At 37.5% G+C, this 21,236-nt stretch overlaps 1 protein-coding gene across 1 annotated transcript in view; it reads left to right on the forward strand.

The window, feature by feature from the left end:
* NEGR1 (neuronal growth regulator 1) overlaps positions 1 to 21,236 on the forward strand; it is an 809,911-nt gene that overhangs the window by 603,142 nt on the left and 185,533 nt on the right. The window lies entirely within an intron of this gene.

Genomic DNA, 21,236 nt, shown 5'->3' on the forward strand with positions numbered 1-21,236 from the left:
GGACCCCAGGATCATGACCTGAGCCAAAGGCAGTCGCTCAACCACTGAGCCACCCAGGTGCCCCATGACCAGGCTATCTTTGCCAGTAGAGTTCAAAGTTAAGCCTCAGCAGGCTACACGTCGTAGCCAGCTTGGCTGGTGCCTGCCAAGGCCCCCTAGTGCTGCCTGTGTTGGCCATAGCTGGCCTGGCATATTGCTCCAGCACTTGGCTAAGGCCACCCACTGGGCCCACCTGTTCTTTGCTTAAATCCAGTCACGGTCTGCCTGCCTACTCAGGCCACTCATGTTAAAAATGGCTCTACTGTATGATATTTCTGCTTTCCCGTATCATAAAAGTCCTTCTCCTAGGACAAGTATCTAGGACAAAGGCCCACAAGCTGATTATGAACATCCCATATGACCCACACCTAAGATCTAAGTCTGCATTTTTTGGTCAGAGCAGTTCAAAGACAATCACATAACTATTAAAAATTACCCACAGAGTTACTTATAATTCCAGGTGCAAAATAACTTAGCCCTTCCAAAAACTTCTTTATCTGAATGCTAATATTGCTCCTTAAATCCATCTAGGTGTCTGTTCCTCAAGGATTCTAGCCCAATGCCCTGGATTGTAACACTCACAAAAAGTGAACTTATCGCCCACTTACAGACACAACTGGAAAACCATAGACCTCTCCACATGGGCTGCCTGATTTTGGAAAACTCCTTTATGGAGTTACTGAGCAGAATATTTGTGTCCTGCTGAGAAACAGCTACCCAAGGGTAAAGGGAGAGAAGCGTCAACGTGTAATAATCATTCCTCTTCTGCACTTGAAAATTTCAGCTACTCTTTCTTCTTTGTGTAGGGGTGAGCATGTGGGTAGGAAAAAAACAAATATACTAAATCAAAATCCTTTGTATGAGGATGAATATTTCTTCCCAATTCCCAGTTGAGTTAATCCTTTCTCTTAGGACTTCCCATTCCTCTTGAAACTTCCATAGTTCAACCCTTGACTACTTTCCATTTTTCTTGAAACTTCCATAGTTCAGCCCTTGACTGCTAAACTGAACTGAGCCAGTTCCTACAATTTTAGACTCAAACTCCTCCAGTCCACCTTACCTGCAATATAATTACTCAAGATTCAACTAGCACCAAAGAAAAACTGCCAGCAATACATGTAATGGGCCTTTGAAATCACTCAGTAAAAGTTTGAAGCACAACTATCAGATCATTGACTGCCCAGGGACTTTAATATATATTTATTGAAGAGATGACAAAGCATTTCGGTGGCATCCACCAGTGACAGGGAACCCCAGGTATCAAGAAGCACTGAGTACATTAATGAGTAAGAGAACAGACACTATACAGTTTGGCACACGCTCAATGTCAGTTATTTAAGATTTCAGAATTAAATCTTGTTAGAAATATTTTAAAAGAGGTTTGTAGTTATGCTTATTTCTTAACCAAGTATCTTATTAATTAATTCATGAAATTAAATAGTCAGAGAATCTTGTCATGAAAACACTTACTGGGTTGATAGGAAGTTTCACCTGTCAGTTCATTATGTTCCCTTCCCCCGCAGGCACAGCCTACTAAACGAAAAATAATCTCAAAAGAGCTTTCCCATAAGTCAATAGGCTATACGGTAGGCAAGCTATAATTCACTCATCTATTCTCTCGGATTACAAAGATTTATTATGTGTAAGACATAGTTCTAGCTACTAAGGCCATAACATAGTAAGTAATGTGCAATAAATACTCAATAAATATTTGCTATTTACAGAAAAAAAAAAGATAACTAAGGAATAAATTCTACCTTAGAGACTATAATGTACTAAAGGAGATAGTAGCATTACTTTTGAAATAATGACACACTATATTACTACATAGTACGTATATTTTTTCTGTATATAATCATATAACTTGCATAAAATAATACAATGACTTTTTATTAATAATACAGAAATTCAACAAAATCAATTAATATGTGTAAATAAGTGTCGTACAAGTCTATAGATGATTGTTTTCATAAAAGTAATTCAAAGAGTGAACTACTAATTCCAGTGCATGGTAAACAACGAGATAGTATATGAGATCATTATATCTATATCATAAGTGGTCAACTAATAGCAAATTAATGATTTTTAATTTAAAAATAATTTTCTAATTTTTTTTATTTTTTATTTTATTATTTTCAAAATCTATGCACATGTATACATATATACTTATATATGTATAAGTAAATGTATAAGTAAATTTAATTTTCATCAAATAAATGAAAATCTAATACACATATGCCTACATAATTATATATGTACATGCACACAAACCACAATTATCAGTGGATACATTATACTGGAGGACTTTCAAGAAGATAAATATTAGCTACAGACATTGCTCTGCGAAATAATCACTTTTGGGGTCCCTGGGTGGCTCAGTGGTTGAGCGTCTGCCTTGGGCTCAGGTCGTGATCCCAGGGTCCTGGGATCGAGTCCCACATCGGGCTCCCAGCAGGGAACCTGCTTCTCCCTCTGCCTGTGTCTCTGCCTCTCTCTCTGTGTCTCTCATGAATAAATAAATAAAATCTTCAAAAACTAAAAAAAAAAAAAATCACTTTGAATCAGGGTGGCAGTAACATTTGTGTGAGAGGGTCTCACATTTTTAAATTTTCAAATGCTCTTTATATGCCAGCTTTCCTTGTAGTCTTTCTTTATATACAACTTCCTCCTTGGATTGCAACAAGTCTTTGAGGTAGAATGTGTCATCCCTGTATACAGAGGAAGGAATTAAAGCTTTAAAATGTTATATTTACCCAGCATCCCTCAACTAGTAACTGGTCAAAATCTAAGATCCTAAATGAATTCTTAACACAAAGCTCTTAACTGCTACACTATATAAAGGAATTTTTCAGATAAAAACCTCCTCACTCATTCTTGTCTGATCTTTGTCTTTCCGATCCCCCTTTGTTCTTTGAAAGTAAATATTACCTGGGTTAGGAATAAGACCATCTAGAGTCCAAAAATATAGACTTCATCTGACAAAGTGATAATTTCATTCACATTCAAGTTTTTGTTATCTTTATTTCCCTCTAAGTGAATGTGAATTTTTACAAGAAAACCTTATTACCATCCTAATTATCAATTAACATGTATTGATGGCCCACTTGAAACAGAGCTCTGTACTAAATTTTAAGGATGGAAAATAAATCTGGAGCTGCTGTGTTTTGATTTTTTTTTTCAATATGAACAATTTGGCAAAGAATTAACATCTAAGACTGGTGGAAATACATTTTGCCAAATGGAAAAAAAATTCTTGTTGATGGTAGACAGCTATTCTTAATGTTTACAAAATATGAGAATTATTATTTTTTAAATGCATATCTTTACATTTAGGATATGCATAAAGTAACTTTTCCTAGCTATTTGTACCCTAGCAGAAAGCACCTGATCATCTGACCTTGGGCTCCCTTGTTGAAATGTCTTAACAGGCCTAAAATCTTTTAAATAATTAAGAAAAATAATAATACTTTAACATTTTTAAATGAGCTTGTCTAGCTATGAAATAAGTTAAGAAAAATAAAATCTGATGAAAATTGGCAAAAAAGCAAAAACGTGGGCACCGTTCTTTGTCATTTACAATTAATTCCACACAAATATTTGTTTAATCAGACAATGTGGTTAATCACCAAGTGAAAATGAAAGTTACCAACACTAAATGCTGGTATAAAAGTTAATAAATTCAGTTCATAATCATTATGCACATGCTAGTTATAATAATTTACTGTCCATACCAAATCTTTATAAGCATTGTAATTAAATATAAAATGCTCATTAGAATTATAATGAGTAATTAGGGCAACATAACTAATATGCATGAAAGTCCCAAAGCTCATTAAAATGTTAAAAGACAAAACCTGCTCTACCTAGTGTTTTTGCATATTTTCTATAGCTAAATGAATGCTAGTAGAGTCTGTGCATTGTTTTACCATTTTTGGTTTTTATGAATTATGCATTTAAAATGCCCTGGAAACATTTGGTTCAGTTACCAAACGCAGACTTATTTCCATTTTGGACGGAGCTAACACCCAAACCACACATGCACGCACACACCCCACAAAATCACATTGAAATAGTTTTATTTAATGCCATTACTAAGCCACCTCATAGGATTACTTGAGCAAGAAAAACATAATAACTGTGATGGGCCATTATTTTATGGGATACATAGTGGGATGCACTGGAAGGAGCTTGAGATAATAGACTCAATGGGGAGCATTATCTTGACCAGTCTTTACACTTTTTACACTACAATCATACTCATCTCCCACTGTGAATTTCCATTTTAAAAAATAGTGAACTCAAATTCAGGCAGAAATGCTAAACTGAGCACTTAGCCAAGATGACAAAGAAGCAGCATATACTACAACTTCTAATATCGTTCTGAAATCCGTCTGCCCTGTGTCTCTTATAAACAGTGTCCAGTATGCCCAGTATACATAGATCAACTTTCTAGTCTAAATTATAGTCCCCATTCATCTGCAGTTTCACTTTCGAGGGTTTCAGTAACCCATGGTCACCCATGGTCTGGAAGTACATGATCCTTCTTCTGACCTGTGATCAGAAGGTCTTAGTACCTTACTAGATCACATTACCGACATTATTCACCTCACTTCATCTCATCACAGAGGCATTTATCATTAATAGGAAGAATAATGGTGAGTACAGTATGATAAGTTATTTTGAGAAAGACCATATTCATGTAACCTTTATTACAGTATTGTCATTACAGTTCTATTATTATTTATTATCATTAATGTTTTACTGTCCTAATTCTTAAACTTTATCACAGGTATGTAGAAATGGGGAAAAACATAGCCTACTTGGGGTTCCATCCCGTCCAAGATTTCAGGCATCCACTGGAGGCTGTGACATGTATGACCCATGGATAAGGAGGGATGGTACTCAGATCTTGCGAATTATACAAGTGAATAAATTGTCTGGACTCATTATGTGTTTCACATTCAACTAATAACAAAGATTTGAGGTCAAAATAAATACTCATTTCCTTAGCAAGTATATCCATTTATTTGATCAAAATAGACGCCTTTATGTCTAGAATGTACAACTTCTTCAGAGAAATTTTTAGTGTCAGATTAAATTTTAGGTGAAATATGCCCAGAAATTTTTCTGTTTCCATATCCCTACTCACTAAACATTAATTTATTAAAGAAATGCTTTAAGAAATGTACATTTTTAGGAAATGCCATTGATACCAATATTTGGCCATGTAGTATGTATGCGTTTAAGCATCACTTACATACTACGTGAACATAATAAGCCCATTAACACCGAATGTAACTCATTAAAATTTAACTATATTACATTGAAAAAGCCTAGAGTGTAAATTTTAGTAATATCATAGAATCACAGTATTCCACAGAGTTCATTCATTCATCACATTCATTTATTCAATGAACATTTTTGAAGTGTCTCATTTTCCTCCTATTAGGCTAGGCCTTGGAGAAACACAAAAGTTTATGACACTTTATGAGCCGGTTCCTAATTTCACTAGAGCCCTGAGCTTCTCTAGGAACCATTTTAATATATTCCTTGACCAATTGCAATGAGTGTGTTAATGAATAACAGAACAGACAAAAACTCAGAATAAATATTGAATCAGGGTGCAGGTGTCCCGGCGTTTCATTGCATCTGTATCTTTGACTCCTAACTCTGGGGAATGAACTAGGGGTGGTGGAAGGGGAGGTGGGCGGGGGGGTGGGGGTGACTGGGTGACGGGCACTGAGGTGGGCACTTGACGGGATGAGCACTGGGTGTTATTCTATATGCTGACAAATTGAACACCAATAAAAAATAAATTTATTAAAAAAATATTGAGCCAGTGGATGACATATGACCATGGAAAAATCTCTCCCAATTCTCAAATGTGTCTCATTTTCAGCAGCTGAAGAAGTCAGGAGTCCTTCTCTAGTGGATCCTCCATATCCACCTTTCCGGGAGATCTAATAACGCCTTCCTGACATGCTGCCTCACCACGGCACTTGGTTTGCGTAGTACTTGGCTATCCTTGTGGTTTCCACAGCAGCTCTGCTCTCTGCCGTAGACCTTCAGTCCAATATCCCTCACGTTACATCACCCTGGAATCCACAATTCATTTCAGACCACTCTCTTTCCTTAGCAGAAGATGTAACAGACTCTTTCTCCAGGCAAACCCATGGAGCTCTCTTTAGCTTTGGTATGAAAGAGACTTGGAGCCTGAATGGCTTTGGAAAATTCTACCTACAAGTAATGGTCTGGATGATTCCTTGGCAGTATTGTCTCCCATCCTCCCCTAAACGTAGGTGGAGTATTTCCCAGCCCCATTGACAACAGCCTTGACTATATGACTGTTTCGACTAATGGGCATTACAGATACAAAAGAGAGTAAGACACATGAGGGAGAGATCAGTGTTGATGCTTGTCACTAAGTCGTAGTGGTTGTTACACCGTATTACTGTGGCAATGGCTGAGTAGAACAGGGCATAAGTGTAAAGTTTATCTGTGATGGTTTTCTGAATCACAGTGTTTGGGGGGATGTGATAGAAACACTGCTTAGTTGAATTTTTTTTCTACAACTCAGCTGCCCAGCTGTATTGTATTTAAGTGCTGAGTTGTATAATGTTGCATGCAATACTGCATAACATGTAAAAATGAAGCACTAAAATTAACCACTTGATTTCAGACAATTTATTATAAATCATATTGAAGTACTCTAAGGAATACATTAAATTTACATATATAATATATAAATATAGCACATTTCTATATATACCATATAAGTATATAAAACATATTTATTATATATTAAATATATATATACACACACATAGTTATATATTAACCTAATTCAGTATGAAAGGATGAAAAACCACAAGGTATTATTATATAGTAAAACTTACCAAAAACACTAAGGTGATATATTTGGACACATTGCACTGTTCATTGTACAGGCAAACAATATTAGAGGTATTTTTAAAAGATCCTATTTATTTATTTGAGAGAGAGTAAGAGAGAACATGAGCAGTGGGGAGAGAGAGAAGCAGGCTCCCTGCTGAGTAGGGAGCCCGATGTGGGGCTCGATCCCAAGACCCCAGGATCGTGACCTGAGCCGAAGGCAGACCCTCAACCAACTGAGCCACCCAGGTATGCCCCAAATTAGAGATTTTAAACATAGAAATGAAAACGGTACAGAAACTTTCTGCTCAGCAAAGAGAAATGACAGTAGGACACCTGCCTTGGCTTACATCAAGATAGACCATATTTTTGTAACAGAGAATTGAACAGTCGTTGTAGTTTTTACTCATCCCATAGTGATAATACAAGTTTTTTTTTTTATCGAGTGCCTACCATGTGCCAGCCACTAGTCTAGGATACATCGTTGAATGAAACATGACTGTTTCCTCATGGACTGTACCCACCAGGGAGGAAAGAGAGACGCTCAGCAAGTGGAGAAGTACATATATATACTATGTCAGAGGGAAATTGTCGGTACAGAGCCCAGTGAGGGTGGTTAAGAAGGAAGGGGTTGGAGGGTGAGGGGATGGTAGAGCTCCTTTATACAGAGGGACAGGGAGGCCCTCTTCAATGTGGGGGAATTGGAGGCGATGAGGATGCAAGCACAAAATGAAGATTGTCTGAAGGGTGAGGATTTCAGACTGAGGAGTGCCAAGTAATAAGAACCTAAAGCAGACACATTGGTAAATGTTCATGACCATCAGGGGGTTCAGCGTGGCCCGAGAAGACCGGGCAAGACAGGGAGCACACAGAAATGTGGTCAGAGAGAAGGTGGGAGGATCAGATCGTGTAGGGTTTTGGGGACCACTGTCCTGAACTTGACTTGTATTCTGGATGGACGTGGACGCCGGGACGTGGTTGTGTGTGGGAGTGGGAATGAGGACTTGGCGGGTGGTAGCAGAAACACACCGGCTGCCCCATGGAGAATGGCCAGCATGGGGGGGCAAGGGCACAAGCGGGGGGCCACTGAAGAAGCCTCCGGTATCTCCAGCCAGGGGGAGTGTTGGCTCGCACCTGCAGGACAGCTATGGGGTGGTGAGGAGTGATAAGATGCATTTTAAAGGCAGAATTTACAAGATTACAGTCTCTCGAGACTTGGAAATGTTTCGTAATGACATTGATGAAACGGCAATAGTAACTGTTCATCAAATGCACAGATAAGCTTTGCAGGATGAGAGCAATAAATAGTGAGAAATCCAGCGATTTTGACATAAGAGGCAGTAAATAAGATTGAGATTATAAGGAGGGTATCAGCTGCGTTTTAGGCATATATATATATTTCTGAGAAGAGGAAAGAGCCTAAACATTTTCTCTAATAATTTATTTATGTGCTACTCTTGCTGACATGGAATTTCTTATTTGTCAGTCAGACTTTCCCTTTCCTGACACACCCTTCAGTTGTCAAATTACTTTTGCTGTTAGGCAGAGTTTTCTCATACCACGTTTTATTTAATCATTTTAGGAAGGTTGACATTTTTTTTCCCCTTGTTAAACATTCTCAGTTTCAAAAACATCCATACTGTTGTTCCTGAAAATTACAGTTTTCCCTGCCATCCTCCTCCCATATCTTCTTATTTCTCTAAGATGTATTATTTGTAGGTAAATGTCTCTCCTACTTTATGTCTTCTTATTCTTCTGCTCTTAGGTACTCCTTACCGTGTTTGTTCTGATCTAGCCTCCTTTCTCCGTAAGTAGAAGTGTCTGAGACTGTGTTTTTCAGATGGGAAGAAAAATTACCTCTCAATTCTACAACGAGGATCACTTCCTGCTCTGTCGTTTTTCTCCTTGTTCGTCAGTTCAGAGCAAGTCGATGGGTAAAGCACATCTGCTTCACAGTCATGACCTCCGTTGCTTTACTCGTTGAACCATACCGAAATTCTAGAACGGTACAAACTCCAGGATGCGGGCCTGAGCACACAGCTGATTACCACTTCAAAATAGATGGAGAAGTGGAAGTGGCTCAGTTTCGTGTTCATTTCCTTACTAGGGAATCTAGGCATAGAGTTTTGAAAATGTCATTCGCTTAACACACTCCCTGTAGTCTTGCTAGACTTCCAGCATTCACCCTCATGCATTTGAGGGCATCAGGCAAGAAGAAATGGGTAGTTTACAACTAGATTTCTCTAATACAAAGTTTGTCTCTTAATTTCCCTTTTTTCCTTTTTTTTCTAGCTACTCAGAGCCTTTCTTTTCTCTTCTTCCAAGACAGTGTGTTTGGAAAGTAATCCTTTGGAATACATTAGCAATATGAATTATTCATTTTTCAGAACTAAATAATTTTAATAACTGAATTCTAATCAACTTTTTTTAATGTGCTATTTTAAGATTATTGAAGGCTACAGAAACAAGAAGAAATAATAAACCATTTAGTCAACTAAGAAATAGACTTCAGTGATTATTCTGCAGAGGGCAGAAGTCATACCAGCCCAAGGCTCCCTGGTGCCTTCAGGTTCACTAGTAGGTTTTTGGAGGAAGCTGGCCCTGAAATCAGAAGGAGACTTGATCTGGTGAGAATTAGCCCGAGGAAACCCTCCACCCGTGTTTTCCCCACCGATTACCAAGTACAGCCTTTGGTGTCATTTTTTACATTGATTGGCTGCAGAAACCATAAATTTATATATGTCTAGTTTATTTCTATTCTGACGGACTGATTCTAATCATGACTTAAAACATACCAAAAAACACAATAGAAGCTTAAGTAACGTATCTTGACTGATTCATCGAACAAGAAGGTTTTCCCCATGAGAAAAAGATTCCCAAGAATATTTTTGTGTTTTGTAAGTAATCTAAAGACAGCATCCGAATGCTTCTAATCTTTATTTTGGAGGGATTCGGTAAGACATGATCTTTATATCAGGAAGTTCATAATAGCTTCAACATGAAAAGAATGCATGTGCACATTTAGGGACTCAGAAAGTTTGTGCTGATGGACAACTTGTGTTGCAAGATCATACGTGCTGAGAATAGAGATGCCTTCGGAGAGTCCCAGCTTCAAAATTCTCGCAAACTTGTCCACTGTATCCAAATCAATCACATTCAGCTATAATTTCAGCATGACTGACAACAGAGAAGAGATCAAATCATGAATAAAGTCTAAAGAAAGAAAGTTTGGTGAACAGCTAGGAAAACAGTGAACCATTTAATTCCTATTGATACAGCTGGTGGCCCAATAAATCTCAGACATATTTTACAGTGGATGCATCACTGAAGTGAGCATTGCTGACTGTAAGGGGACAGCTACCTCAGGCTGTGATTTCAGTGCTGCTGACCCTTGCCCAAAGCACGCTATGAATGAGTTATGCCGAAGCACCAACAAACTCCTCATTAGACAACCCTTTCTCGCCTTATTGTTCTTTTATCTACTTCTTCATGAGTCACAGGCCACCCGACCATCCATCCTTCAAGGCCTCTTGCAGATATGTGCTCACAATCAACACAATATCAGAGCATTCACACCACCACATAAATGACTAATGCAACCTTAAATATAGTTAACCTCCTTGAAAGTGTGAAATATTCTAATAGCATTAAGCCATGACTTTAGGAAAAGAATCCCTTATTTTGTACTTTTAAACAATTCACAGATTTTTCTTTGCCTGTTTAGGGGGCCAGTGCAAGCGCCTTCACCAGTGCCCCTAAGATCAGACTTCATCTGTAGCTGTATGTCTTAGCTCTGGAATTTTGTTTACAAAATACTTCGCTTTTTATGCACCTGTGCAAATGCAAGGGAGTCAGAGATCACAGTTTAGTCAACTAGGATGGATATCGAGCCTTTAATGAAACCACTGAAGTCAATTTCGTGTGAAATTCATGCGAATTTAATGTGAAATTCCACTTCTCATTGTCTTTCATATGAAAGACAAAATGATCTCATCATAAGCTTAACTGAATCGATACATTGATCTTTTATATGCCCTAACACATAATGTATGTCCACAATTGCATATTTTTCTAGAAGGAACTCATTTGATGTTTTAGCACATTATCGAACCTAAGCCTCTTACTTGTTGATCGTTGAGAAATTAAGATGAGATCTACCAGAAATGTCCTTTTTGGTTAACTGCAATTAAAAAGCAGGGTATGGATGGAATTCTGGGAGAGTAAAAGTTATACTGATATAGCTTTTAATTACATTAATCAGTTACTTGCTTACAAGACAATGAATTTCTCAAAAATTAGTTCCCTTTCAATCCATATCTTATCATGATCTCATGTTCTTAAAGGGAGTATAACTCTCATCTCCTATCCACTGGTAGTAATACCTGTTTAATGGTAGCTAATGTTTTTATTGGCTGCTGACTCAGTGCCAAACACTAAGGTAAACACTTTTCATGAAGTTTTTTTTTGTTGTTGTTGTTTTTGTTTTTAATTCCAGTGTAGTTAATATACAGTGTTATATGAGTTTCAGTTGTATAATTTAGCAATTTGAGAATTCCATGTATTACTAAGTGCTTATCAAGATATGTGTGCTCTTAATCCCCTTCACCTATTTCGCCCATCCCCTACTCACCACTCTGGGAACCATCTTTTTGTTTTCTATAGTGAAGTGTCTGTTTTATTGGTTTGTCTCTCTCTCTCTCTTTTTTTTATTTTTTCCTTTTGTTCACTTGTTTGGTTTCTTAAATTCCACACATGAGTGAAATCATATGGTATTTGTCTCCCTTGACGAGCTTATTGACTTAATATTATATTCTCTAGCTCCATCCATGTTGTTGCAAATGGCAAGATTTCATTCTTTTTTGGCTGTATAATATTCCATTATATATCTATATGTATATAGTCCATTTTTTATATATGTTACTATATAGAAATATATTCACACACACACACACACACACACACACACACACACACACACCGCATTTTCTCTATCCATTCATCTATATGGCCATTTGGGCTGCTTCCATAATTTAGCTATTGTAAATAATGCTGCAATAAACATTGGGGTAAATGTATCCTTTTGAATTAGTATTTTGGTATTCTTTAAGGAAACATCCAGTAATGGGATTCCTGAATGTCACGGTAGTTCTATTCTTAATGTTTTGAGGGGGCTCCACACAGTCTTCCACAGTGGCTGCACTGGTTTGCGTTCCTACCAGCAGTGCAGAAGTGTTCCTTTTTCTCCAGATCCTCATCAACACTTGTTTCTTGAGCTTTTGATTTTAGCCATTCTGACAGGTGTGAGATGATATGTCATGGTTTTGATTTGTATTTCCCTGATGATGAGTGATGTTGAGCATCACTTCATGTGTCTGTCGGCCCTCTGTATCTTCTTTGGAGAAATGTCTGTTCATGTCTTCTGCTCATTTTTTAACTGGATAATTTGGGTTTGGGGTGTTGTATGAGTGCTTTATATATTTTGGATACTGACCCTTTATCAGATATCATTTGCAAATATCTTCTCCCATTCAGTAGGTTGTCTTTAGCTTTTTTGGTCATTTCCTTTGCTGTCCAGAAGCATTTTGTTTTGATGAAATCTCAATGGTTTGTTTTCCCTTTGCCTCGGGAGACGTATTTAGAAAGATGTTATTATGACCAATGTCAGAGAAATTACTGCCTGTGCTCTCTTCTAGGATTTCTTATACTTTCAGGTCTCCAATTTAGATTCTTAATCCACTTTGAGTTAATTTTTGTGTATGGTGTGAGAAAGTGGTCCGATTTCATTCTTTTGCCTGTAGCTGTCCAGTTTTCCCAACACTTTGAAGACACTACCTTTCTCTCAGTGCATATTCTTGCCTTCTTTCTTGACCCTAAAATTGTGGGTTTATTTCTGGGCCTCTATAAGTGTTTTATGTTGTCTATACAGCCGTCCCTGAAGTAGGCACTATTTATTTTACGGATGAAAAAACTGGAACTTAGAAGGGTTAAGTAACTCAGATAGTGAATGTTACAACCACTTTTGTTTGACTGCAAAGAAAAGCCTTTTCACTGCACTATTTTGTGACTGTGTAAATGTTTAAGGTCTTGGGGAAGCTGGAGGAACATTACAAACTGTATTATTTTCATCCCCTGTGAAAACTGGGCAGAGGTGTTATTCAATGTCAAAGTCCTTTAGGTCACAAAGATTATTTTTCAACTGTATTTCAGTGGTTTGATTTTTTAAAAAATCTGACTGCATAAACTATTTTTTTATTTTTTTCTCTTAGCAATAAGATGGAGTTTTTAGCTTTCTTTAAGATCCAATTAGTCCATAAGGCGAGGACATATTTGCTTCATGGAAAGGGTTTATTGACCTTGTGATCCATTTCTGTGAGATCTATGACAGCCTTTGAGAGATTGTCATTATTCCTACCCTAAGGTGCAACCTGTCTTCAAGGAAGACATTTTTCAACTATCATCATCCTCATCTGTAACAATTGTGTACTGAGCACATCCTATATGATGTGTTCTCTGGTAGGTACTAGAAACCTTAAATTTTTTTCAAAGACTGTTTATTTGACTGAGGCTTCTTTGGTGTAGCTCACAAGTTCTAGAATTTCAACCAAGGTCAACATGCTTATTTACCACAGTGTTTTCCTACATAGTTTCTGTAGGACAGACTTCCCCACGATTTACTTCTCTTTACTATTCCTCACTCTTCTTTTTTGCTGTAATTCTTTAATATGGCACCTTCGTCATTGTCCATCATTTTGAGGGAGAGGGATGGTGTCAAATTTGTTTGCCTTTGGAACTATAAGGTTTCATTTGAACTACCTTAATTCACTAAGGCTATTGAAATAATTCTTGGATTCATTCATCTTTTTGATAACAGGACTTTGTACAAAACCAAAGCTCCCACTGAGAATGACAAGAGAGGAAGAAGGTCTTTGTGGCTATTGTCATGTAACTAAGAAAACTTGAATCTTGATTAGGCTTATTGGGTGCCAAGTGCAGAGGTTCTGTTGCTTGCACCTGCAGAGCCTGGAGTTTTGGATGAAGAACCTTTAATTATCTTCATCCTGAAATGACTGGCTAAACAATGAATGGAAATAATCCCACTGAGTAAATGAAAAGGGAAGACTCCTCTTTTATGAGCATCTAATCACACAGGTGTTAAATACCCCTTCTTGACCCTTTCACTGCTGGCTTTTCCCAACATCCGTTCTTTGCTGTTCCCCACATCTATCTAGTAATACTTCTCTAAAATTAACTCATTTCAGTATACAATTGCTTCAGCTTACAGCTATATACAATTTGATATAAGGGCAGTATTTTGAAATTTCAGCAGTGCACACAAATCCATCTCTTCCAAAGGATGCCATTGTACTTATGAATTTGAGATGCTCAAGTAATCAGTTTCTTTGCTACTTTGGTGTAATTGAAAGAAGTTGCATCTGAGCAAAACAAAAATGGTCTTTCTGGAAAGAAAAACAGTTCCAGAAACACAAACGCGTGCAGATGCCTACCTTTACACTCCCATTCCCTGTAAAAGAAACTTACACTACTGGGTCATGGCCAAAATTCATAGAGCAACGGGGTATGATGGTAAAAAGAAATAGGTTCTGGGAGCAATCATTCAGATTTTACCATTTGGTTATCTCTTCTAGGAAGGGTTCAATATGACTTCTTAAAACAATATTTTTTGGTGGAAAATGAGTGTTTTGTACAACTTACTAAGCATACTTATAATTCATTGTTATAGCTCCAGTTTGAGACTTAATTAATCATACTTGTTGTAAGGTATATATTTCCGGCAAATAAATGACTATATATTTATGATGCAAATAACTGCGGCCTTTTCCCCACATAAAATTCATGAGTGCATTATACCTCATGAGCACATAGAAACCTGTTTAACCAGGGATGATTGTTGACCTGAAAAGTAATAAATCACATAACATAGGATGTGGACTAGACCTTAGACATCTACAAGTCCCACTGTCCAACATACCCAGATTATATCCAAAAACATATTAGCCCCACAGGACTTTAATATAGAATCTTCTACAGGGACGCTTGGGAAGGCTCAGCAGTCGAGCATCCACCTTCAGCGAAGGGTGTGATCCCGGGTCCAGGGATTGAGTCCCGCATCGGGCTCCCTGTGAGAGCCTGCTTCTCCCTCTGCCTGTGTCTCTGTCTTTCTCTCTGTGTTTCTCATGAATAAATGAATAAAATATTTTTTAAAAAAGCTTCTGCAATTCCATGGTCTCATAAGTTTGGAAAAAGCTTCATACCAAAAAATATTCATAAGACATACATGTACGTCACAGTCTCTGAGATGTGCTCTAGAAAAGAAACCTGCTGGGTATAATCAGACATTTTTGTTTCCATAGAATTCTTCTATTTATACAAAGTAATAGAGTTCAGAATGGTATAAACTTGGAATTTCACTAAAAATGTCCTGTCACTGCCAGTTAACTAAAATGAGTTGACTCAGGTCCAATGTGACCAATGATCTATTTAATTAAATTTTCTCTAAATTCCTTCATTTTTTATGGATTGGCCAATGGCTTTCTCATCATCCTAAAAATTACTACAATAGCCTCCTAGCACTTCTGCAGTTCTGTTTCCCTTCCTGCCTCTCTGCAGACCATGATCTACTCAGCAGCCAAAGAATATTTATAAAAAGTTAATCAAGCCATGTCTCTCTGCTCAAAACCTCCAAAACCTCATCTCCTTGGAACAAAATTCAAAGGCTTTACCATGGGCTACCAGACTCTACAGAATCTGAGCCCCAGCTGCCTGCCCAATTTTCTCTTCTGGATTCTTCCTCTCACTTATCTGCTCAGGCCATGATGACTGTTTGCTGGTACTTAAACCTTAAGAATGTTTCCATCTCAAACATGCTCTCTCAACTCAAGGCCTATCGCTTTTCTGTTTCCTTTTCATATGTTACTGCAGATAACCGCATGATTCCTTTTCTCTATCATTCAATTCTCTGCTCAAATGTTGCCTTATCAATAAGGAGCTCCGTGACCGCACCACATAAAACAATGTATCTCAATATATCTCCTTTTTCTTTTATTCTGCTCAATTCTCATCTTAGTTCATACAGCTTTTTTACTATTTATTTACTTACTTTTTGTACATGCATGCACACACATACACACCTCAAATATGTTAACCCTATGAGGCAAGAATACCACTTTTTAAATTAACATAGTCCCTAATAAAAATATTTAATTGATAAAGGAATGAAGAATAGATAGGTGGATGAATCCACTTTTGTTTTTTGGATAGTCATTTTTAAGAGAGGTAGAAGAATATGGATAAGGGCTCCTTCATGTCTCCAAGAAAAATCAATAGAGCCTTCAAGTTTAAGTGTATAATTTTAACGTCAAAATGCAATCTACATCAGACTCCCCTCTCTGTATTGATTACCCATAGCCCTTTAATTCCCTAACACAAAAAATGTTCTTAGGACTTTTTCTTACAAACAGCGTTAATTCTTGACTCATTCTTCATGTATGCTTCCATATGACATTTTAGGTATCTTTCCATTTTCAGTGTCCATTATAGCAGCCTGTGAACCTCTAGACAACAGGATCATGTCCCTTTAACTTGTGTGGTAAAGCACCTAGTTGAGCCATATGCACAAAGAACTGCATAAAAGCCTTTTAATGACAAATTAGATTTTATTTCGGTTCATTACGCATGGGTTTTCAGGCAATGTTCCGGATTTCATGGTTTTGTTTATAATGAGTCATGCCCCCCTTGACAAACAAGAGAGTAATTAAACTAACCAGGTTATCAATAGAAGCTTGTGATGGATCTCCTGTTGCATATGGTTATTTCATCTTCAATAATAGTTGGATATTATAAAAGATTATGGCCTCTGAGTGCAACAGGGAAAGAAAGAGATTAAAGCCTATGAGAGCAAGAGTGGAAATATAATCCTACCTATGCCTCTCACAAGCAAAAATGTGTCATAATAATTGACAAATAAGTGGGGTTTTAATTATAGATGTCTTTTGTATATTTTATTGCCTTTTATGGGGAGATGTGATTTTTGCTTTATAAAGATAATTAAATTTATTAAATGATTGCTTATATGAGACAGTGTGTGTGTATATATATATATTTGTGTATATATATGTACATATATACACAAATTCATAGGCCTATACACATACAGATATATACTTACATATATAATATATATTAACATATCCACACACATATACTACATATATAAATATATAAATGGACATGTGTATTATCTCATAGCATTTTCTTCAAATATGTATGGCAACATTTTTTTTATTATTTTTTCATCAAGTTATTAGCAAGCACTTTAATAAAAATAATATTTCTTTGCAAGTTTCTTTCCAGAACTATAAACTGAACTTTTACTATTAAGAATAAAAATACCACAGAGAAATAGAGGTGTTATAATTTCAGAGTGAAGTATCACCTTTAAAAGAAAATGATGAATTTCCTTGAGTATTTTTAAAAGGAAAGGCAATGTTCTGTTGTAAGGGTGTTTACAGTTTTCACATTCACTGCATATTGAAAAATCATTAAACTCTGTACTTTTTTATTGCTTTCTAAAGAAACTCAAATATATCCAGGGTGCACACTTAACTCAGGTCATTTGTCTGAATGAATTAGTATTTGCATTTTCAAGGTTCCTGTTGTGTTAAACACTTTCCTATAGTGTTATTTAAAATATGTAGTATGTTAAAAAGATGGATAGAAGAGAAAATATTTATAAAAATAGATATGCATATAAAACTCCTAGAAGATAACAGAGGGGAAAATCTAGATGACCTTGGAATGGGTGATGACTTTTTAGCTGCAACACCAAAAGCCATACATAATCCATAGAAGAAATAATTGATAAGATGAACTTCATTACAATTAGAAATTTCAGCTCTGTGAAACGCACTGTTAAGAATATGAAAACATAAGCCACAGACTGGGGGAAAGTACTTGTAAAAGGCACATCAGATAAAGGACGGTTATCCAAAATACACAAAGAACTCTTAAAGCTCAACCCAATTAAATAAGAATATAAACAACCCAATTAAAAAATGGGCCAAACACCTTAACAGAAACTTCTCCAAAGATACACAGATGGCAATTAAGTATATGAAAAAATGTTCCACATCAAATAATGAGATACCACTACACAATTAATAGGATGACCAAAATCTGGAACACCGATGGCCCCAAGTGCTGATGAGTGTGGAGCAAAAAGAGCGCTCATACGTCGCTGGTAGAAATGCAAAATGATAGAGCCACTTTGGAAAATAGTTTGTAGTTTCTTATAAAACTAAACATTACTTTGTCACGTGATCCAACAATGGCACTCCTTGGTATTTACCCAAAGGAACTTAAAGCTTACATACGCAAAGCTTGTGCGTGGATGTTTAGGAAGCTGCATTTCTAATTACCAGTGCTTGGAAGCAAACAAGATACTTTCAAGTAAGTGAATGGATAAATAAACTGTGGTACTTCCAAATGATGGAATATCATTCAAGTGCTAGGAAGAATTGATCTTTCAAGCCATCAGAGGACATTGGAGGAACCGTAAATGCATTACACTAAGTGAAAGAAGCCAGTCTGTAAAGGTTAATCTCTATGATTACAACTATATAACAGTCTGAAAATGCAGAACCTTGGAGACAATAAAAAGATCAGTGGTTTCCAGGGGTGGCGGGGTGGTAGAGATTAATAGGCAGAGAACACAGAAGATTTTTAGGACAGTGAAAATAATTTGTACCATATCATAATGACAGATATATGTCATTAAGTTTTTGTCTAAACCCATAGGATATACAACCCCAAGAAGGAGACCTAATGTAAACTATGGATTTTAGATGATCGTGAGGTGTCGATGTAGGTTCATCAGCTGAGACAAAGGTTCTGCTGTGGTAGGGAACGTCCATACAGAGAGGCTAGGCATGGATTGGGGCAAGGGGTATATGGGATATCTCTGAAGCTTCCACTCAGTTTTGTGTGAAGGGACACTGCTCTAAAAAATAAAATCTATTAAAAGACAATGACACCTGCATACAGCTCCTAATGCTTCTCTCCCAAACTCATTGACTAATTATCTTACCCATCTCGGGCAAAGGGTAGTCTAACCTTCCAGTGAAGCCAAATGAAGTCACCCTGAACTCCTGGTTTTTGTTTGTTCATTTTTTACTACGTTAGGAAAATCCCATTGGCTTCAATTTCACAACAGACTCCAAAGCCAGTTACTTTTCCTACCCCTAGTGCTAACCCCCTAATCTGAGCTACCGGCATCACTTGCCTTGCTTCCTGCAACAGCTTCCTGTGAGTGCTCAGCTTCCCTCCTGGCCTCACTATCGTGTTTTCTCAACACAGCACCCAAAATACCTTTGAAAAAAAAGCCAGATTATATCTCTCTTCCATAGTCGTTCACCATTTTGCTCAGAGTAAAGCCAAGTCCTTAAAATGGCCCTCAGGGTCCTATCTGATCTTCTGTCCTTTGGCCCCAAGTATTAGTCAGGGTTCTCCAGAGAAACCGAACCAGTAACCTGTGTGTGTGTGTCTATGTCCATATAGAAATAAGTCTATATATGGTGTGGATGTATACATATATGCATAAAACCTACAGATATCTAGATAGATACACACATACATATTTCCCCGTATCTACCTACTTACACACAAAGAGATTATATTATCAGGAATAGCTCACATGAGGTTGCGGAGGCCCCTGAATTACTGTCTGCAAGTGAAAACTCAGGTAAGCCAGTGGTATAGCTCAGCCCAAGTCTGAAGGCTTGAGAACCAGGGGAGCCAGTGGTGTGAATCTCAGTCTGAGAGCAGAAGACCAGTGTTTTATCTCCAACAGTCGGGTAAGGAAGGGGGGATTTCTCCCTTCCTCTGCCTCTTGTTCTGGTCAGGCCTTCAGGGGACTCTGTGATATGCATACACTTCACTGAGTCCACTGCTCTGAATGTTATTTCCTACAGAACCAGACACACCCAGAAATAGCAAATACCCGGACGCTGTGACGCAGTCAAGTTGACGCAAATTTAATCATCACACTCCATCTCCCGATAATCCTCCTTCTTTTTGCTTTCCTTCAGCCACATGGTTATCTTTGTTATTTTTCAAGCCAGTCAGGCTTGCCTCAGCCTCGGGGCCTTACTGCAAGCTCTTCCCTCTTCCTGAAAGGCTCTTTCTCTGGATATCCACAGAGCGAACTCACTCATCTACATCTAGTCTCTACGTAAATCTCACTTTCTCAGTGAATCTTCCTCAGATTACCCTACATAGAACTATAATCTATTCCTTGCTCAGACTCCTCTTATCTTGCCCTAATTTTTTTATCATCTCTATTATCACTGTCTAATGTTTTATTTGAATTACTTATTTTATTTACCGCTTATAATCTGTTTCCCCTTCCCTCCCTCCATCTAGAACATAGACTTCATCACATCAGGGAATTGCACTGCTTTGTGCCTTGAGAAATGTCTGGTGTGTGTTGATGGCTCAACAACTATTTGATAAGTAAAGGAGTGGCTGTATTAGAAAGAAGCTTTTTAAGCATCATTTTGTGGGTTTTGATTTCTGAACATGAACCAGATACTCACCCTTGCCTTCAGGCAGCTAACAAGCAAGCCTGGCATTCCCATAAATAATTACCATACAAGATGGAAAGCAATGGGACGAGAGATTTAGATAAACTATTTCGAGACTGGAAAGCTATTTTCAACCGGAGCAACAGGAAAGAGAATGGAGACACCTAATTGAGCCTAAATCTGTAGAAATGGAAAAGAATAGCATTCCAGGTAGAAGAAACAACCCCCCAAAAAATCACTAATGTGCTAAAGTGCAGGAAGTAGGCAGAAGAAAACACAGAATAATGGAAGAGCTCAGGCTTTGAGTCCATGTGCCTAAGTCAGTATGCCCCTACTAAGCCCAAATTCTTCAGCTAAGTAGCTGTGTGACGTTAGATAAATTATTTAACCTCTCTGAGCTTCCAGTTTTCACATTTATGATGTTGGGATAATCCCATCTAGCTTACAGTATTACCCTGAGGAAATCCTGAACATAATGCACCTAGCCCAGTGACTGGCTCTCAGTGATCACTCAATAAATGAGAGCTATTATGGGAGTGTAGTCTGACTGGAGTACAGATGAAGTGTTCCCCTCAACAATGCCATTTTTCCAACAGGAAGCAAGCCCAAAATGTATTGCATTTACTGTGCACTCCTTGGGAACATTCATCTATTGTCCAACTTGAAAAATGAAGCTGAAAATGACTAGTCTTGTATGAGAAGCATAAA

This window comes from Vulpes vulpes, chromosome 3 (assembly GCF_048418805.1).
Source record: "Vulpes vulpes isolate BD-2025 chromosome 3, VulVul3, whole genome shotgun sequence".
NCBI lineage: Eukaryota > Metazoa > Chordata > Mammalia > Carnivora > Canidae > Vulpes > Vulpes vulpes.